This window comes from Martes martes, assembly GCF_963455335.1.
Source record: "Martes martes genome assembly, chromosome: 14".
In the NCBI taxonomy this organism is placed as follows: domain Eukaryota; kingdom Metazoa; phylum Chordata; class Mammalia; order Carnivora; family Mustelidae; genus Martes; species Martes martes.
This window is the reverse complement of record NC_137902.1, coordinates 17,730,632-17,749,331: the sequence shown is the minus strand read 5'-3', so window position 1 is coordinate 17,749,331 and position 18,700 is coordinate 17,730,632. Positions and strand designations below refer to the sequence as shown.

The 18,700-nt window shown below is 46.9% G+C and overlaps 1 protein-coding gene across 2 annotated transcripts in view; it reads right to left on the bottom strand.

Moving 5' to 3' along the window:
• Window positions 1–14,863, bottom strand: part of GPAM (glycerol-3-phosphate acyltransferase, mitochondrial) — a 58,000-nt gene extending 43,137 nt beyond the window's left edge. The window contains exon 1 of one of the 2 annotated variants that reach the window (XM_080822358.1): window positions 14,648–14,863. The gene's annotated coding sequence lies outside the window, so the exon portion shown is untranslated. The remainder of the gene's footprint in view (window positions 1–14,647) is intronic. The other variant, XM_080822360.1, reaches the window with a different exon arrangement.
• Between the last annotated feature and the right edge of the window lie 3,837 nt (window positions 14,864–18,700).

Sequence of the window (18,700 nt, the reverse complement as noted above, 5' to 3'; positions counted from 1 at the left end):
CTGATAGAAAGCAAAACCTGAGAAAGCAAAATAATACAACTGGCTGTGATTTTTACCAAATCTTTTCTGACGGTTGTCATCATATTATCCCATAAAATATTGGAGATGGATTACAAGGATGATCTCCAACATGGAAGTAAGATATTGTATGATAGGCTTTCCATAATCCCGAATCACAGGGTACAATCCCCTCCTATAGTCCCACTTGGTTATACTGCTGATTGCACAGGTCACTGAGGCTGACCCTTCACTGGGTGACTTACACCTCACCCATTCCTCTTGTACATCCAATTCTGCTTAGGAGATGGCAAAACAGTATTCCCCTTTATCAAATTATTTTATAGTTACTTTTTCCAAAAGCTGTCAGTTCTGGTCCAGGGTTCCAACCTCCCCTCCCTAAATCACTGGCACACATATGTAAATTTAGCATGCATCCATGAATTGTAGAATTCCTAGTAACCACTGTAGGTTATAGATGGGATTAAGCAAAACTTCATATCCACAATGTTGGTTTTGTCTAGGTTAATTATAAATGATGTTTTTAGAGGATAGTCCATAAACTTCTAGGTCACCTGCTCATTAACTGTTGAAAAATATATCATGAATTATATCGAAAGCCCCATAAATTGATCACCTGCTGGAATGAATGAAATTGTAACCTCTAAGAGAGATGGCTTAGTTAACTTTAAGCTCTACAGTGTCATGGCATGCCTTAGGTTCATGGCAGGAATTTTTTAATGATGATAATAGTTACAGTAAAATTATCTACATACTCCATAACCCCATTTTACAAACCACAGCGACGCTTAGACAAATTCTAATTAAAAGAGTAGTCAGCTGGCTCTCCTCTGCACATGACCTGCAATCTCTTCTTATCCACAAAACCGGAGGACGCACCTATAGGAATCCTACTATTAATTAGGCATGCGCTTGAAGATTACAACACGGCTACCATTCAGACATGTCCGAAATGGTAATTACTCTGGACCATTAATTACAGCTTGACAAAATACATTATCCAGGACTATGGAGGGTCTTGGAATGTTAAATGCAAACTCAATCTAGGTTTTAATCTCTCTGTGCCTCATTCCCCTTATCTGTACAGCAAGACTAGTCATAGTATCTGCTTTGTAGGGTGGCTGTGAAGACCAAGAATTAAAATATGGAAGATCCTGCTAGACAGCACTTGGGGTATAGTGGCCAATATATAATGTTTGCAATTATCTTAAGAGTTTCTGGGAAAATGTCTAGTCTGGGAGGCTTCATAGGATCTAGGTTCGTAATCAATCAGTGTGGTAGTTCAGAATCATGGGTTTCCCCAGCTCCAACCCCAACAACTTCCCTTTTCCACTTACACATTTGCACAGAGTTTTCCTTCGATGAATATGCTATGGGTTGTGTCACTAAAGTCTTAAAAGACTCCACTTTTTAGAGTCAGGGGAACACTTTGAGAATCTGATGAAACTCTAGACTCTCTCCTGAGGCGGGTGGGGAAAGGTACACATAGAAGTTCACATTTGATTTCAGGGTGTTCATCACCCACCCTCCACCCCCCTACCCTGCCCGAGGTCATTCACGAACTCCACATTAAGAATCAGTGTTTGAAAGCATGGGTTGGAAGACAGCCCCATTCGGGATCCTGTTCTTTGAACAATGTCTAAAGGCAAGATGAGACAGAAACACATATTGGTACATTGTAAAGGAAGTCTAATTACTATTAGTCAGCTAAGTACTTTCCAATAAAGGATTTTGGTGATGAGGAAGAGGATGAAGAAGGAGGATGAAGAGGAGGAGGAAGAGTCATCCAAAGCCAATAAAGGTAGGCAAACTAAAGGTAGATTTTTAATTTAAGGAAGCTAGGTTTGCAGCATGGCTTTGAACCTGGGAAACGCCACATGGCTGTTATTATCAGCACCTCCAGAGGCATTTTGGGTAACCGATTGTATCTATGGCTCTGCTCTCTTTAAAACGTCCAGCAGGCAAAATATTATCACTGGGGCTCTTCACGCCTGTTCAATGATTCAGACACAAAAGAAATGCTAATTATGGGAACTGAGCTGTGAATTCTGAGTGACCCTAGGGACAAAATGATTATCTGGTGGTCTTATATTGCTGGAAATTTATTAGAGTGTTTTAAGATTACATTAACTAGTTTTCACCTTAAGTGCTCTGCCTGGAGAGGCATTAAAGCCTCCTGATAAGAAAAATTTCAAAGAGGTAATGGCATCGGCCAATAGATCTTTGGGTGAGTCAGGGGTACTGTAAGGAGACGAGCCCAAGTGAGGCGGCTGGGATCAGCCAGGGTGGTGGGATGGGCTTGCCACATCCAAAAGCTTCCCATTGGGTGAGGACTCCATAGACCCCTTCCTGTCTCCAGTTTCCAACAGTGACAAATGCCAGACACCAAAGAGGAAGAATAATATATTTGCAACAAAGGTCGGAGAATGAGGCCAAGGACCTCATTTCTGCTCCATTATGGTCTCAGATTGCACCTCTGCTTCTAAAATCTTCTCAAGGCCCACAAGTGTCAGCATGCTCTTACCCCTGCTGACCTCTGCCATCCTCCTCTCCCCTACAGCCCTGGTCCCCAAGGCCATCCCTCTTCTTAAACCATCCTGAATCATCCCTGGCTCAGGGATTCCTTAGTTGTTCCTGCTATCAGGAGCATTCTTTTTCTGGATCTGCACATGGCTGACTCATTCTTATGTTCAGGTCTTAGCTCGGCTAGCAACTTTGTGTTCCCTGCCTCGTCACTTTCTTCTGTGCCATCCTATTTTATTTTGTTTATAGCACTTATCACTATCTGATAATAATCTGTGATTCGTTTTCTTTATGTTTCCTCTCTTCCCCCATTAGAATGTAAGCTCTAGTAGAGCCTGGACCTTCTATGTCAATCTCTGCCATGGCCATGCACCCCCCACCCCAACATCCTACCCTATCCTCCCCCTCCCCCTGCCCCCCAATGCCAGCTTAGCCCACAGAACCCACTAGATATACATTTGTGAGCCAAAGAAATGAAAGCTCAGGGATAGCATTTGCTCTATGCCAGACACAAATATTTATCTCACTGAATTCTCACACCAGCCCTCCAATGTAGGTATTTATCAATTATCCCTATGGTACAGATTAGGTTTTGGAGAGGTTCTGCCGGTGTTTCCAATGTTAAAACTAGCTTGTTACAAGATAGCAAGTAACCAAGACGTGATTTGAACCTAGGCATGTTTGACTCCAACACTCATGCTCTAAATCAGGAATTAGACACTCTTTCTATGAAGGGCCAGCTAGTAAATGCTTAAGGCTTTGGGGGCCATGTGGTCCCTGTCACAACTATGCAACTCACAATCCCGTAGTAGCAAGAGAACAGATATAGACAGTACATAAACAAATGGATGTGGCTGTGTGCCAATAAAACTTTATTTGCAAAACAAATGGTTGGCCGGATTTGGCCCAGATCCCTCCTTTAAATCATAATTTGATGATACACTACGCCAGAAGGGGGCGACACAAAAGAGGAAGGAGTAAAAGGCAAACATTAAAATATGTGCTCTGTGCCTGCTGATAGCTCTTTAGATAAGAAAGATGGCCATTTTCAGGTAAGTTTTAAGTTACACAGAAAAAGGTAGAGGAAGAGATAGAGTTCTGATAGGAAATAGGACTCTACTGATTCAACCTCTTGACTGAACTATGACCATCACTTAAGAGTACAGTACAAGCTAATTCAATTAAGTTATTCCATTTTTACCAAGGTTCCATTCACATGTAGTTATACCTGATTTTGCATCACGTGAATTAGACATGATGCCAGTGTCTGAACAGAACCACAGAACCTCCCACTGGAAGCAAGCCCCAAATGGTCAATATTGAAGGACCAAGCGTAGAAAGCCACTCTGTTAAAATTCTTCCTCTTTCAACAACGAGCCTAAAACCTTCAGTCTTTCCTTCTCAAGCAAGCTTACGGGTTATTGGCAAGAGGTGAAAGATACGCTATGAATCACAGCTCGGAGCCAGGCCAGAGAAATCTCTTGTACTTTACTGGGAAGGGGAACACAATTTGTGCTCAGTTATATTAAGGTCATTCATAGCAGCTCCTGAGACTGAATGTCACCATTAAAGGAAAAGATCAAGCCCACCCTTCCCTTGGGCCTGGGCTGGGAGGTAAGGGCTGAACTTTGAGAAGGTGGGAGGTGGAGGGACAAAGGCAGTAGTTTCTACAGTGGTGGGTTGTACAAAAGGACAGGCCAGGGTGGCCGGGGAGTCTTGGGGGTGCTAGGCCTCCTCTCACACTCCGCTTTTCTCTCAGGCAACCCTAGGTCATCACAAATGCATTAGACAAATATTCATTCTCTCTTACCTGGAAAAAAGTTTCCCTCCAGGAACAGCACACGGTGCTTAAACTAATAGGCACATTTTCCCCAATCCGTATGTAATTTTCCAATCATGGGCTTTAAATATTTGGGCAGGTGACAAAAATTCAAACTTTAGGTGGTCTCCTGGACCTTCTCCCAAGACCATCTGTGCACCTCCTAGTAAAACCCAGTTTTAGCAAGAACACTGCTAAGTCAGTTTCACCAGGTCCCTGACTTTCCTATTTGATCGGGCTCCTCACCCTCCAGCAGCCTGCAGGTCTTGCCTGACCACCCCGGCCCGTCTTCGGTGAAGAATCTGGTTAGGTCGGTTGAGTCAGAGTCCCCCTTACCCTTGCTGTTTCCTCTTAGTACTTTTCCGTCTGCTGACCCCTCCCCCCTCCCTGCCAGTGCTGAATTTGGAGTTGAGCCCAGTCTGTCCTCCCCATTGTAAAAAGCCCCATCATGATGGTCCCCATGCCTCTGAAGAGTCTGCCTGACCATGTTGACAGGTGTCATTGAGTATTTCGTTTCTTTAACACAGGAAAGCAGCCCCAGCATGGCAGAACCAGCATGTGAAGGAGAATCTAGAGTTGCAAGACCTCCCCCAGCTCTGCCAGTAACCTGGGCGCCCTTCCCTTCGCTTCCCCTTCTGAGCCCATTTTCTCATGAGCAATGGAACAAGTCAATCTCATACCTACCTTTTCAACCACCCGAATCCCTCTTTTTGTTGTCTAATATGTGTCCTACTTATTACTTATTGTTTATAGTTACTATTTAAGGTGATACCTATTTTTCAATCAAAGTGGATTTCTATTGAGCACTTAATATTTACCAGGATTGTGCCGTATACCATCCACATCTTCTAACATTTCATTCTCACTACCTCCCTGTGAAAAGGGACCCCTGTGATTGCAGACTTCTCAGATACAACAGCTGAGGTTCAGAGTAATAACATAAATGTCCCAAGGTGAAACAGAGAGTAAGCAACAGAGCTGGGCTTTGAGCCTGAACCATTTTTTTCCCCAAGAATTGCACTGTCTGCATGTTCCCCAGAGCCCCTGGTCAGGATCTGACTGGAAAGGAAAATACAGATTCCAGATTCCAACTCCATTGCCCTGAAATCCTTATCACTGCACCATGATGCCTCTCGCCATGTCAGGCTACCAAACACCAACATGTTTTCCCTGGAGGAGATGGTGCAGGAGCTCCAACAGAAGACCAACGCATGGTCTTTGCCCTTGAGACACTCAGAACCCATGATAAAACCCATGCCCCAACCAATGGCCCCAGAGAGGCAGTGCTGATAACTCATAGAGCAGGAGCTCCCTCTTCCTTGGATCCTCTCAGGCAAAGCAAACATGAAACAATGGCCTCTGCAAATCTTGGTGATTCTCCAGACTCTAAAGACTCTTTCTCTTCCCTAGAGAGAGGCAACTCCTTCAAAAATGGACCAAGTTAACCATCTGGTGATAGAAGAGACTGCGGTAAGGGGGCTCTCCTTGAAACAAACAGTTGGAGTTTTTTTTTTAAAAGATTTTATTTATTTATTTATTTATTTATTTATTATTATGATTATTTATTATTTATTATTATTATTTATTTATTTATTTATTTGACAGACAGAGATCACAAGTAGGCAGAGAGGCAGGCAGAGAGGTGGTGGTGGGGAGGTAAGCGGGCTCCCCGCCGAGCAGAGAGCCCGATGTGGGACTCGATTCCAGGACCCTGGGATCATGACCTGAGCTGAAGGCAGAGGCTTTAACCCACTGAGCCACCCAGGTGCCCACAGTTTGAGATTTTTTTTTTTAAGATTTTATTTATTTATTTGACAGAGAGAGATCACTAGTAGGCAGAGAAGCAGGCAGAGAGAGAGGAGAAAGCAGGCTCCCTGTTGAGCTGAGAGCCCAATGCGGGGCTCGATCCCAGGACCCTGGGATCATGACCTGAGCCGAAGGCAGAGACTTTAACCCACTGAGCCACCCAGGTGCCCCCCCAGTTTGAGATTTTTTAAGAAGACATATCAGTACTGGACTAACTGGGGAGAGGGGAGGCGGCACGTGGTCGGTGAAGGGTCGATGTCTAGAGATGGCAGAGCAAGGCTGATAAAGTTAATGTTTTGTGCAGATCTGATTCTCTTGGGGGTGGGTAAGAAAGGAGAATGAATTTAATTACTGGGTGTCTACTATGATCTAAGGTCCTTTATATACACTAAGCATTAGGTCCTGACAACCACGTGTAAGGTTGATGTTTTAGAGATGAGGCTAGTAAGAATCCAAAGAGAGATTCTCTCTTTTTTCATTCTTCTCAATGCCTAGCTCTTATTCAGATTTTTGTGAAGTAGGTGGCACTTACTCAATGGAGTATCTGTAAAAAATATTTAGGCTACAAAACCTAATATAGTGCCTAGTATACAGAGGATGCTCAATAAAACAGGAGGGTTTCTCAAACTCAATCCAATTGGGTCAATCTAATCCAATAGTTCTCAACTGGGGATAATTCTGCCCCCAGGAAGACATTTGGAAATGTCTAGAGATACTTTCAGTCATCACAAAAGAGGGGAAGAGTACTACTGGAAACTACTTGGTAGAAGCCAGGATGCTGCTAAGCATCCTACAATGCAGAGGACAGCCAGCCCCACAACAAAAATGATCTGGCCCGTAATGTCAATAGGGCCCAGTTGAGAAATTCTGATCTAATCCAACGTGTTTTACAGATGAGGAAACCATGACCCAGAGAGAAGGATGACCTGCCCAGGACCATACAATGGACTGATGGCAAAGCCATGATGAGAAACACCCTTAAGCCTTCTACATTGTTCTTGCAGGACCTCAAGCTGCTGACCAACCAGAGGGCTGCCCGTTACAAGTGGGAGGAGTTCAGTGGAAAGGACTGCGTCGGCCAAACAGCCCAGGCAAACCAAACACAAGTAAGTGGACCAAGCCTGTTGCTCCCAAGTCTGGATGACACCCTGAATAAGCAGCCAGGGCAGGTTCCAGAAAACTTGGGACCAAGGCTGGGAGGGCAGAGTGCTCACTAGAGGCCTTAGCTGCCCATCAGTTTTACTCCCCCTTTTCCTCTTCTTAGGGTTGCAAACCAAAACATAATTATCAAGTTAAAAACATAATTACCAAGTCAAAAAAATTTTTTTCTTCTAATAATTAAATAGGCAAGTGAAAAATATGAGTGATTAAGTGGTCACATTAGGTCAAGGTAGAAACTGCCAGAAACTGATTCTCTCCAAAAGATAAGAGTCATTTGTATTATTGTTTCCACCAACAACAAGTTTTTGGCATCTTACATGCCAAGAGATGGGTTAGGTCCCAGGGGACCTGGGCAGAAGGAGAAGAGTATGTTCACCAATAACACGCACAAGGCACATCCTTGACCTCAAGAAGGACTCAGTCCAAACATGAGAGTCTCCTTTTGTATTGGCCATTGCAGAGCAAAACCAACATTGCAGAGTGGTAAAAGAAAACCCTCCTTATAGCTAAATTAGCTAAGCCCGGCATGAATCACTTATATTAAATAATCTTTTTTTAAGGATTTATTTATTTATTTGAGAGACAGAGTGCACAAACAGGAGGGCCAAAGGAAGAGGGAGAGAGAATCTCAAGCAGACTCCATGCTCAGCACAGAGCCCAACACGAGGCTCAGTCTCAGGACCCTGAGGTCATGACCTGGGCCAAAACCAAGAGTTGGTGCCCAACCGAGGTTGGTGTCCCCTCGGTGTCCCTTAAATAACTTTTAATATAGAAACATTCAACCATAGCCCAAGAACTTGGACTTTACCACATATGTTATTAGGATTTGGTTTGCGTGATGGGCATTTTCCTCTATCCATCAAGCTTTTGTGGGGACTTCCAATGCCCTGGACCATATCTTCAATGGTGGGATAACCAGAGGCAGTATGGGACTTCATTTAGCTAGACAAGATCATTTGACCTCAAGATTTCCTAACCTCATGAGCTAGACGGACAGACCCTGAAAGGCTGCTCTGGGCCAGAGTACGGGCATCTCTTCCAGCAGTTTCTAAGCTGCAGCTCAGTGGACGGTGGAGATCTGGGTTAACACAAGATCAACTTTTATCTTGAGATTTCAATGAAAAATTAAACATCCTGATAACGCTGAGTACGAATTGCTTTTATTTCCATTGCAATTGCTTTCTGAGACGGATAATTCCCCTTTAGATTTTCATGAGTTTGGCCCAGAAATTGGATACTCAAGGCATTAAACATACAGCAGCCTGCGACGCCAAGAAAACAGGAGTGTCTATTTAAGGATTTGGCCGCCACGGCCAGCTAAGTGTCTCCGGGAAATGAGTAGAATTTGAATACATCAGCTTGGCCAGTTGGCTACAGACTGAGAAATCAGACACGAAGAAAGACATGCCAGGGGCTCCTACTTGTGTTTGGACATAGGTGTTAACCTTGATGACAAGCAGTTTGTTGGGCAATGCTTCCCAGACTTTGAACTATCACCGTGCAGTAAACAATGGATGCTAACTATTTTTTCTGCCCAGTCATAATATTAAAATTAAATGCAACATACATTGATACCCTACAAACATGATCATCTCATAAAAGAAAGAATGTCTCAACATCCCGACAAACAGGAGGGACAGACTCTCAGAAGGAGAGCAAGTTCCTCCAAGGAAATACACACAGCTGTACTAAAGACTGGCTACTTTGTCCTTAGTTCTTAGAAAAACATCATAGACCGGCACTGGTCTGCAGTCTGGAATATGGCTACTGCGAGTAGCCACTGGAGTTGCTGGGAGAAGAATTAGGTTTGAGACCCAGATTGAACAGGGAAGGTATTGCAGGGCAAGGACAAGGAGGGATGAGGGGTAGGGTTGGAGGGATAGAACTTGCCCCTAGAATAAGCCTCTCTACTCTATGATGGCAATCTCCACGTGGTAATGCTAGCCTAAATTATTTGTTTAATTACCCATCTCTTCCACTGGGCTTTGAGTTCCTTGAGAGCAGGGGTTGTACCTCGTTACCCTGAGTCACTGAGCTAATTAGTTGTGGGGCAGGGGTGACAGTGTAGGAAGAGGGCATTCCAAGGAGCAATGGCAAAGCACTAGGAACACAGAGTGCTACTTCGTGAACTTAGACAATGTGACGATTAGAGAGCACGTTTTCTATCGTCTAATCATGCATGCTGTTTCTGGCTCGCGCAATGGATGGAGAGCCCTACCTCCATCCTACCCAGCAGGCTCACCCTGGGCATCATCCCACAAGATCATTAAAATGAGCCCCAAGGGGAGTGCGATGGGGGTTAGGACTGCTACCAGCCCGGGGAGATGCCAGGGGACCGATGAGTGAAGGCTCAGCACCTCTCTCGCGTCCCCAAACTGTCTGGGCCAAACTGGGACTGGGTGTGGAGCAGCCAATCTCCTGCCCACCTGCTGCTTGATCCCCCTGGTTTTCCCATTGCTAAGTCAGAGAAGAGCTTTCAGTCCCAAGGCTTTCCATTTTCCCAGGTCCTTGTTCCCCACAGTCACTTATAATTTGGAATTGACAAAAAGCAAACATCATCTGCGCTGTTACCGAGCAGCCCACAGGAACCACTCCTCTCCGCAGAAGAAATCACGGGGAAATGATGTTGCTTTCTTTGAAAACTCATTTTGGGTAGTTTTTTTGTTTGTTTGTTTTTCGTTTTTGTTTTTTTTTTTTTTAGCCGACTTGATTTCTGGCCAGAGGTTGAAGCTCAATGCACAGAGCCAGCCGCAGCTAAACTCCCTGCCAGACCCACAGGGCAGGTTGGAGGTCAAATGAAAAAGCTCATGAAGCAAGTGCATTGAGGCAAGGAGAGCATGCGGAAGGGAGAGGGCTCCTGGCCCCCTGCTGCTTGAGGGCTCAGGAGTCAGGGAGGACTTTCACTAGCACTGGCTCAGCATGGCAGCTCAGAGCCCCATTATACATCTGAAATGCTGCTCATGGCCAGAGAACCCAGCTTCACCTTGGTAAGATCAGCAAAGCTGCATGTTCCGGGAACTGAATGGGGAGGGTGTGCTTTCCATTGCAAATATCCTGCCACTTTCCTTTTATGACCCACTGGGGAGGATTTGCCTCAGGGTACAACTTGCTACTCAAAGTCTCTTTGGAAATGCTCTTGGGGTAATGTATCATTTATTGTACAGCATTTTTGTTCCTTTCTCAATATCCATCCAATCCTCTTTGACCAATCCCACCACCACCACCACCAAAGAAAGGTTTTCAAATCCTGAGTTCATATAAAGATAGTGGTATGCTTTGAAGGATCAATCCCATAGCCTGTCTTCCCGCCATTATTGCTCCCTTAGGCATCACTGGCTAAAACACTGATGTCCCTGGGAGGTCCTACTAAGCATTACGACCAGCAAACAGTAGGTAGGGATTGGCTAACAGACAGCTGAAGGCAAGAGTGTGGCCCCCGGTAAGGAAGAGGAGAAAGAGTTGATATGCCCCTGGAAGACAAGGGGACAGGGTCCCCCATGGGGAAGGTGGGAGAGAATTAAAGACCATTCTTTCAGGAGCCTGAAACTGATCATTTCCGCTCATCATGCTTGGCAAGCTTAGACTTTCCATCACCTCCCAGTTTCTGGCTTTGTCTAGAAAAAATGCTAACCAGCTCCTCACAAGGGCTGTCACTAAAACCCTGGCCAGAGAGCTCACAAAAGACACTATGTGCAATGCAAAAGGAACATGGTGCTCCTGGGGGTAGGCTGTGTGGGTGGGGGAAGGGGCCGCCTTGGGAGCACTCATGGGCAGCCAAGGAAGATGATGGGCCCCTCCCCAAATCCTCAACTCACAGCTCCCCTCCCAGCCTGCCTGTGCTTGTGATCTCACCACCAGAGACGGTCGCCGCAGGAGCGTTAATCATCCAAGCTGGACATGTAGGAACCTGGAGGGCAAAGACACAAAGAACCTGTTTTCTGTCCCTGCGAAGGGGCTGAGGGATTTCCACCTAGAAGGAGTGACCCCCAGGGAGCGAGGATGTTGGGTTGTAGCTGGGTGGAGGTGCTAGAGAAAGAGGCTTCCAGGAGACAGAATCAGCCAAGTCTTCCTCCTGGCCTCCTTGAGTTTGGACTCAGACTCTCTCCATCCATGGAGACGGCTGCGTAGAAGAGCACTAGACAGGGAGTCAGGAGAGTCTCTTTTAATCTGACTCTATCTTGCTGTGGATCAAGGGAATTTTAAATACTGGATAGGGGCAACTCGTCCTGAGGAATCTATTCAATCCACCCCCATCACACACACTTTAGACTCACAGAGACTTGCCAGAGGTTGGCCAGGGTCACACATACTGAGCACCTACTACATTCTGGAGGCATGATAGGTGCTGGTATGCTACTGGACCATCAGACAAGTCTTTCTTGACTAGCTCGCCATCCCCATCTAAATGAGATCCTTTGTTCTTTTTCTCACCACAATGGGAACTAATTATTTGTGTTTTTTTTTTTTTTTAAAGCCTATTGCCCCCAATCCAACTGTAACTTCCACAAGGGAAGGGAGCTGCTTCTGCCGGATTCTCTACTGTATCCCAGCGCCTCACACCTGGCAGGTACACACCCACATTCAGTGAACACAGAATCTCTACTCTCCAAGTAACTCCAAGAGAGACACATTACACCCATTTTCCAGATGAGGAAGACTAGAACTTAGACAACATAAATAACAAGTGGAAAAAGCAAAATCCAGCAGTGGATCTGAATGGCCCTCCCAATGCTTTATTACTCTTCTAACAAAGGTTTTCAGACTTTGTAGATACCCCTAGGCTGGGGACCTTGGTTGAGTCTTTTTTGGCTGTGATGTTCTAGGACCAGATGCCCCCAAACCAGTCCCTGGTCTTGTCAAGCCCCATGTTCGACCATGGTCCGGGCAGGGAAGATGACGCTGAGGACCACACTGCAGTGAGGGGATCCGCACTCAGCAACTGGGAAGGCAGACAGTGGAGCAGGACTATCTGCCTGACAGGAATTTCAGAGGGGATCCACCATCCCACGGCAGTGAGCTCAAAGCTAAGCGTTTGTGAAAGCCCCTGGTGTGTGGGAAAGGCACCGGCTTTGAGGCCAGATACGTCCAGAATTGAGTTTCAGCTCTCGCACTTACCAGCTTGGGCAAGCTCGTTCTCCAAGCCTTAGTCTGTTCCTCTAAGATATAGGATGATCCTAACCCCCTCCCTCACAAATGAGATCTGGCAGGGAGAGCCCTCATCGCAACACCTGAAGGACTCCGAGCATCCGGCCATGATGGTTTCCTGAAGGACCCCCTTCAAGGCTGGACCAAATTCCTGATCTGGAGCCCCTCTCAGTCCCTAGGATGGAGCCCAGAAGTGGTTAAACCTGGCTACAAAGGTAGGCAAGAGGCTGACGGGGAAAGCAGATCCTGACAGAGAGGACAGAGCTCGAAACGAAGACCCACTCTGGTCAGGGTCTGCGCCCACTTACCCCCACGTCCTCAAAGCCTTGCCCACAACCTGCACTGTGGTTCCTGTGCCGTCGTCCTCTCCGTGGAGGGAACAGTTTAGCCGAGCAGGTGGGAGAGTTGCCTCGTGCTCTGCTCATTACCCTGACACTAGTCATTTTGTTTCTCATGGACTCACTCAGCACCAGACTGGCACGCGGCACGGGAGTGGAAGCACGGGGTCGGAAGCCCACCATTTACCAGGTGAACTTGTTTCTTAATCCAGCTCCCCCGTCTGTTAAATGGGTTGACACTCACCTCACAGGCGTGTTGTGAGGACCGAGTCAACAAGTGTAAAACCCCTGGCTTCACAGAGCTGCCGGTGTAGGGGAGGCCATGGGTGAGGACACAAGCGATCATAAGACAATGCGATTAGGGGTCCAATGAGGCAAAGTGCAGGGAACCCTAACCTAGTACCAGAGGAAGAGCCTTTACTCAAAGACCCAACTCATGTGTTGACCTGGCCAGAGCAGGGGGCAGCGGGGAGCGGGGAGAGTGTGCCAAGCGGAAAGGAGAGCAGGAAATAAGGACACCACGGTGGGTGCGAAGAACGAGTCCCCATGTGGTGGGACAGGGATGGAGAATGGGGAGAGAGGAAGACCCACACCATCCAGATGATGGTAACGGGCGGAGGTGTTCCCAAAGCAGCAGGAAAGAAATCAGGTCCAAGAGGTACAGCCCCCCTGCTCTGAGCTTGTCCTCCCTCTTGTCATTTCCCTTCAAATTTTGAGGGGGAAGCAGGATTTACTTTGATACTTTGGACTCCTCTGACCATTACTCTGAAGAGTGTCAGGAAATCCAGTGGGGGGCCTGGGCAAAGAAAATTCCCGGGGGGTGGCAGAGTCCTCAGCAGGAAGAAGGGCTTTCTACCCCGTGGAGAAGTTTTGGGGGCAAAGTGATGCCAACATCCCATCGAAGCCAGCAAAGCACAAACAACCCGGATACAGCCAGTTCAGAAATAAGACATCCTGAATGGAAGCATCTGGTGGTTAAAACAACCGCCATGACTAGAGAGAGGAGACGCAGTCATCTAACATGTGGAGGGAAAAACCAGTTTTAATATCAATTTACCCTAAAAGCCTTTTTTTCTATTTAATGGCAAAATAAAATGTTTTTCTTGTTTTGCATCCTCTCCTCCCCTCCTTGGCCAGCTCTAGCCAAACCTCACAATGAGAAAAGATACTCCCGTCCTAGTCCTCGTTCCAGGTCTCTAAACCCCTGCCGGCACCCCAGGGGGCCCAGCCTGCATGGGTAGCAGGGGAAGTCCTCAGACTTGTCCCCTACCCGCCCAGCTGAGGTGGGGGCATGGCCCGGATGAGAACAGGATGTGCACAGCACACAGAGATCTTTGCAAGGTGGGATAGAAATTCTCATAAATGCGGGGCTTGGCCCCACTCTGCTCCTCTCTGCGGTCAGCATCACGAGGACTGGCGCGCCAAGCAGACCCTCTGAAGTCCACGTCCCATTTGCAAATCAGATCGGATAAGTTTCAAGCTAAAGCAACTGGACTGCTCACACAGCATCCAAAACCCTGTCAGGACTTTGGGGTTCTGAGCCAGTGGGGAGGATGACAGACATGCCAAGGGGACAGACCTCAGGAAGGGCTTCATGGGAGCAAAAGCCAATGAGACCTGGTGATCGTGCTCACACCTCTCCCCAGCTGCAAATAACTCACACCTTGGCCTTGCCTTTCTGTAGAATTCCAAGATTCTGAGTTTTTTTCTTACACTTCCTTTTTCCACTTTCTCTGCCTCTCCTGTTTTCCATTCTGAGCCCCAGAGCTCCAACCGTACCCCCATTTCGAGTGTCATGACATCCTAGGAAATTAGGCGCCCCCCCAAAAAAAATTACCTTTAATACCTGTATCCTTGACTCTGCAGTGTTTGAAGAATTATGTTCAACCAGCTGATGTGCAAAGCTGATGGAAACTTTTTGGAAGACAGCCCCCGTGTGTGGCGCGACTGGCTGTCTGTTTGTACTGCTGGAGGCCGAAGGACTTTGAGTGCTCGGGAGTAACCTCAGAAAAAGTCCCCAGGCTGCAGCAAACCCTCCCAGCACAGTTTTGAAACACCAGAGGAGGAGGAAGCCTCTTTAATCAAATAATAACCAGCCTGAGATAAGGCTTGCGAGGCCCAACAGAGCCAGCCAATCGCCTGCTTCCTTCGGGCCGCAAGGGCAAACAGACCCGGGCTTTTGGAGTGAGTTTCAGGGCTCGTTATAATTTAATGATGCTGTAAGTGGTGTCTTCTTGGCTTTGCCTGGTGGGGATTTTCTAAGTAGGGAGTGAAGCTGGGAGCTCAGAGCTTCATTCTCGGTGGAGGAGCCTGACCCGGCAGAGGGGGAAGGGGTAGTGGGGGAGGGGGACAGGGGGCGGGGCGGGGGGGGGGGACAGGGCGGGGGTAGCCCTGCAGCTGAGTATCCTGAGCAATCACGTGGGGCGCTCAGCTCCCAGCCTGGATGTTTCCTTGTTGCCAAGGCCAAGAGAGTTCTCACTGCTGCTAAGAAACCAAGCCTGAGTGGGGCTGAGCAGGGCTGGGTCACCGTGGGGGTGGGGGAGGTGGTAAGTGTATTTGGCACCAGAGGAGCAGCTTGTTGGCTGTGTCCCCGAAGAGGCCATGGAGTGTCTAGGGACTTGCAGTCACGTGTTGGAGATGCTTCGCATGCATTTCCTTGGCAATGACTTAGAGCTTCCGTAGTCATCATCCCTCCCCACCACTTTCCCCTCACATGCTGTCTGTGCTCTGTGGGGTCACAGAGGCATCAGGAGGAGGGCAGGTGTTGGCAGCTAGGCTTCCTTGTAGCCCTCTGACTTTGAACATGTCCCTCAGCCCCTTCTCTGCTCAGCAGCTGCTAAGGATTCTGTGGGAGAACTCTGCCAGGTCCCTGTAAGGTTCTATGTGCCCTAAGGAAAGTAACGACACCCTTCTGTAAAGGAACTTCAGTATCCCTTTGTTATGCAAATAACACATAGCCACCAGCAGACTCAATTTTAAGACATTTCAAGGGACCTCAGAAAGAAACCCCTTCCCATTAGCAGTCATTTCCCCTTACCTCCACCCCAGCCTTCTCCATCAACACTTTATGCAGTACAGATGGATTTTGTATCTACCTTATCAGAGACTGAGGTAATCCCTGGTGGGGGTGGGAGATGGGCTTGGGAAGGAGCACCACGTTGAGTCCCTCGTCCTCATGAAACTCTCACAGCACCGAAGGCAGGAGTTTGATATTAGTCTTCAGTGCAGTCAAGCCCAAGGAAGGGGCCGGTCAAGGCGGCTTGTTGCAGAGCGTTTGGGCCCGTCCAAAGCAGGCGGGGGGAAACCAGCAGGGATGAACGGGAAGTGGACTCAAGTCAGTGGGCGCCCTGCAGGGCTCCAACTATGGGGAAAAAAAGAGGAAAAGCAAGGTTGTATCTCCATTTTAAAAATATATATATAACAGCCTCCTTAAGATGTAATTTACATACCGTACAATTCACCCATTTAAATTTTTTTTTAAAGATTTTATTTATTTATTTGACAGAGAGAGATCACAGTAGACAGAGGGGCAGGCAGAGAGAGAGAGAGAGGGAAGCAGGCTCCCTGCTGAGCAGAGAGCCCGATGCGGGACTCGATCCCAGGACCCCGAGATCATGACCTGAGCCGAAGGCAGCGGCCTAACCCACTGAGCCACCCAGGTGCCCCCACCCATTTAAATTTTATATAATTCAGCAGTTTCTAGCATATTCACACAGTTGTATGGCCAGCAGCAGAGTCCATTTTAAAACATTTTATTCCCCCAGAAAGAAACACCTTCCCACTAGCAGTCATTCTGCCTCCCATCCCCCATCCCCACGTCTACCAGTCTAGGCAGCCACTGGTTTACTTGGTGTCTCCCACGGATTTGCCTATCCTGAACGTTTCATGTAAATAGAATCATATACTCTGTGGCCTCTGCGACTGATTTCTTCTACTTAGCATAATGCTTTCAAGGTTCATTCCATTCCTTTTTATGGGTGAATAATATTCCATTGCAAAAATATGTCATGATTTGTTTATCCATTTCTTGCTTGATGGACATTTGGAAGGTTTCCACATTTTTGCCGTTAGGAATAGTGCTGCTATGGAGATTCACATACATGCCTCCACTTCCCCTTTGCCCACAAATTCACGACCACATAGCTGAAGAGAAAGAAGGCAACAAAGCAGGTCAGAGAGCTTTCGAAGGGCTCTCCAGCCACAAGTTAGAATACCCCAGCAGTAGCTGACTCTGATATTTGCATAGATTTTTACTGTGCAGAAGCACCATCACACATTCCCTCTTATGTGATTGTCTCCACAATCGTAGGCATGAGGGAGATATTATTTTTATTGTCATTTTAAAGATGACACCATAAAAAATTAGACAGTTTCGGTAACTTGCCGAAAATCACCCATCCAAAAATTGAAGCCAGAATTAAGTCTTATGTTTTTTTCTATTCTGGCTCTTCACACACAAAACAGATCTTTAATCTTTTCATACATACTCAGTCTTGGCTTCTAGGATATGCAGTTCAAGGGGAAAAAAAAGGATAAAGAAATAAAAAAGAACTTCCTTATTATTGATAAAATTAGCCCAACAAAATAGATGTTATCGTATGCACTTTAAAGATGTGCACATTCAGCCCAGAAAGATTACATCTCGTTTCTAAAGACACAGACCTTGTAAGCCACACATTGACGATCGAAAGGCAAATATGTGACTCCCAGATACGGGCTAGGTCAGCTTACTTTCTTGCTATCATTTAACTGAGAGCCGTTGAGGTCCCGGTTGTTCAGGTGGGAAGACGTGTAACCTTGGAGAAGGCACTGCACATAAGGGAGGGACAAGGGAAGAAGATGCCATGCTTCGCAGGGGAGTAAGGGACACCAGAGTCTGACGATGCAGAGGAAAGATGACTGTGAAGAGAAGAAGAGTGGGAAATAACAGAGAGACTGCGGGGAGAGTCCTATTCCAAGGCTGACCATGTTCCCAGCTTGTCCTGTGGCCGGCAATGTCTCATCTAATCGCTAAGGTCTGATAAATAATGCAAACAGAGGTTCGGTGGAATGGGATGGGAAAAACATGAACCAGGGATAGCAAGAGTGGGGCCAGAGCTACAGAATCCACCCAGCTTCTGATCACCCGTCCAGACCCAACCAAAGAGCACAGACCTGGTGTGCACCACCCATGAGGGATCCTCCTGGAAGCAGGAGGGCAAAGTGGGATTCCCCATGGGGAGAAGGAGGCCTGGCAGACCAGGAGAGCACAGGTGATGGGCATGACCACAGCTCAACTCTGAAGTGGAGATTCTGTGCAAAGGGCTTCTCACCTGGGAGTAGGGAACATGGAATGGACAGAAGGGGTGTGAAAGTACTGGATGTCTGGAACCAGCCAGCTGTCTCAAGGCCCCTAGCTCTTGACCCATTGCACCAAGATCATGCATACTGCATTTGGTTTCCTTGGGCCCATCACTTGCAGAATATAGTACACACCAGGAAAACCACTGCCCAAAAGAGTTGGTTAGAAAACTCCCTAAGGAAAAAAAAAAAATTAAAAAGAAAACTCTCTAAGAGTATGAAGCAGTCCCAAATTAGTACCAGGTCCCTCCTATCTCTGAGCTGTCTACAAGACCCACTTACGGAAAACAAAAGGGTAACTTTAGATCTGCTCCCACGTCAGAGTACCAGAGAGTACTGGGCACCAGGAGGCAAAACAAGGCAAGCATCCATCAGTAGGTTCAACTTGGTAAGAAGAAACAGTATCTATTGGCACCTACCATGGGCCAGGTCCTAGAAAAACGTATAGGGTAGGAATATGTATACCCATTTCAGAGAATGTAATAGCAGAGCTCAGAGAGGTTTACTAAAATTCTTGAGGTCATACAGTTAATATGTGGTGAAGCTGGGA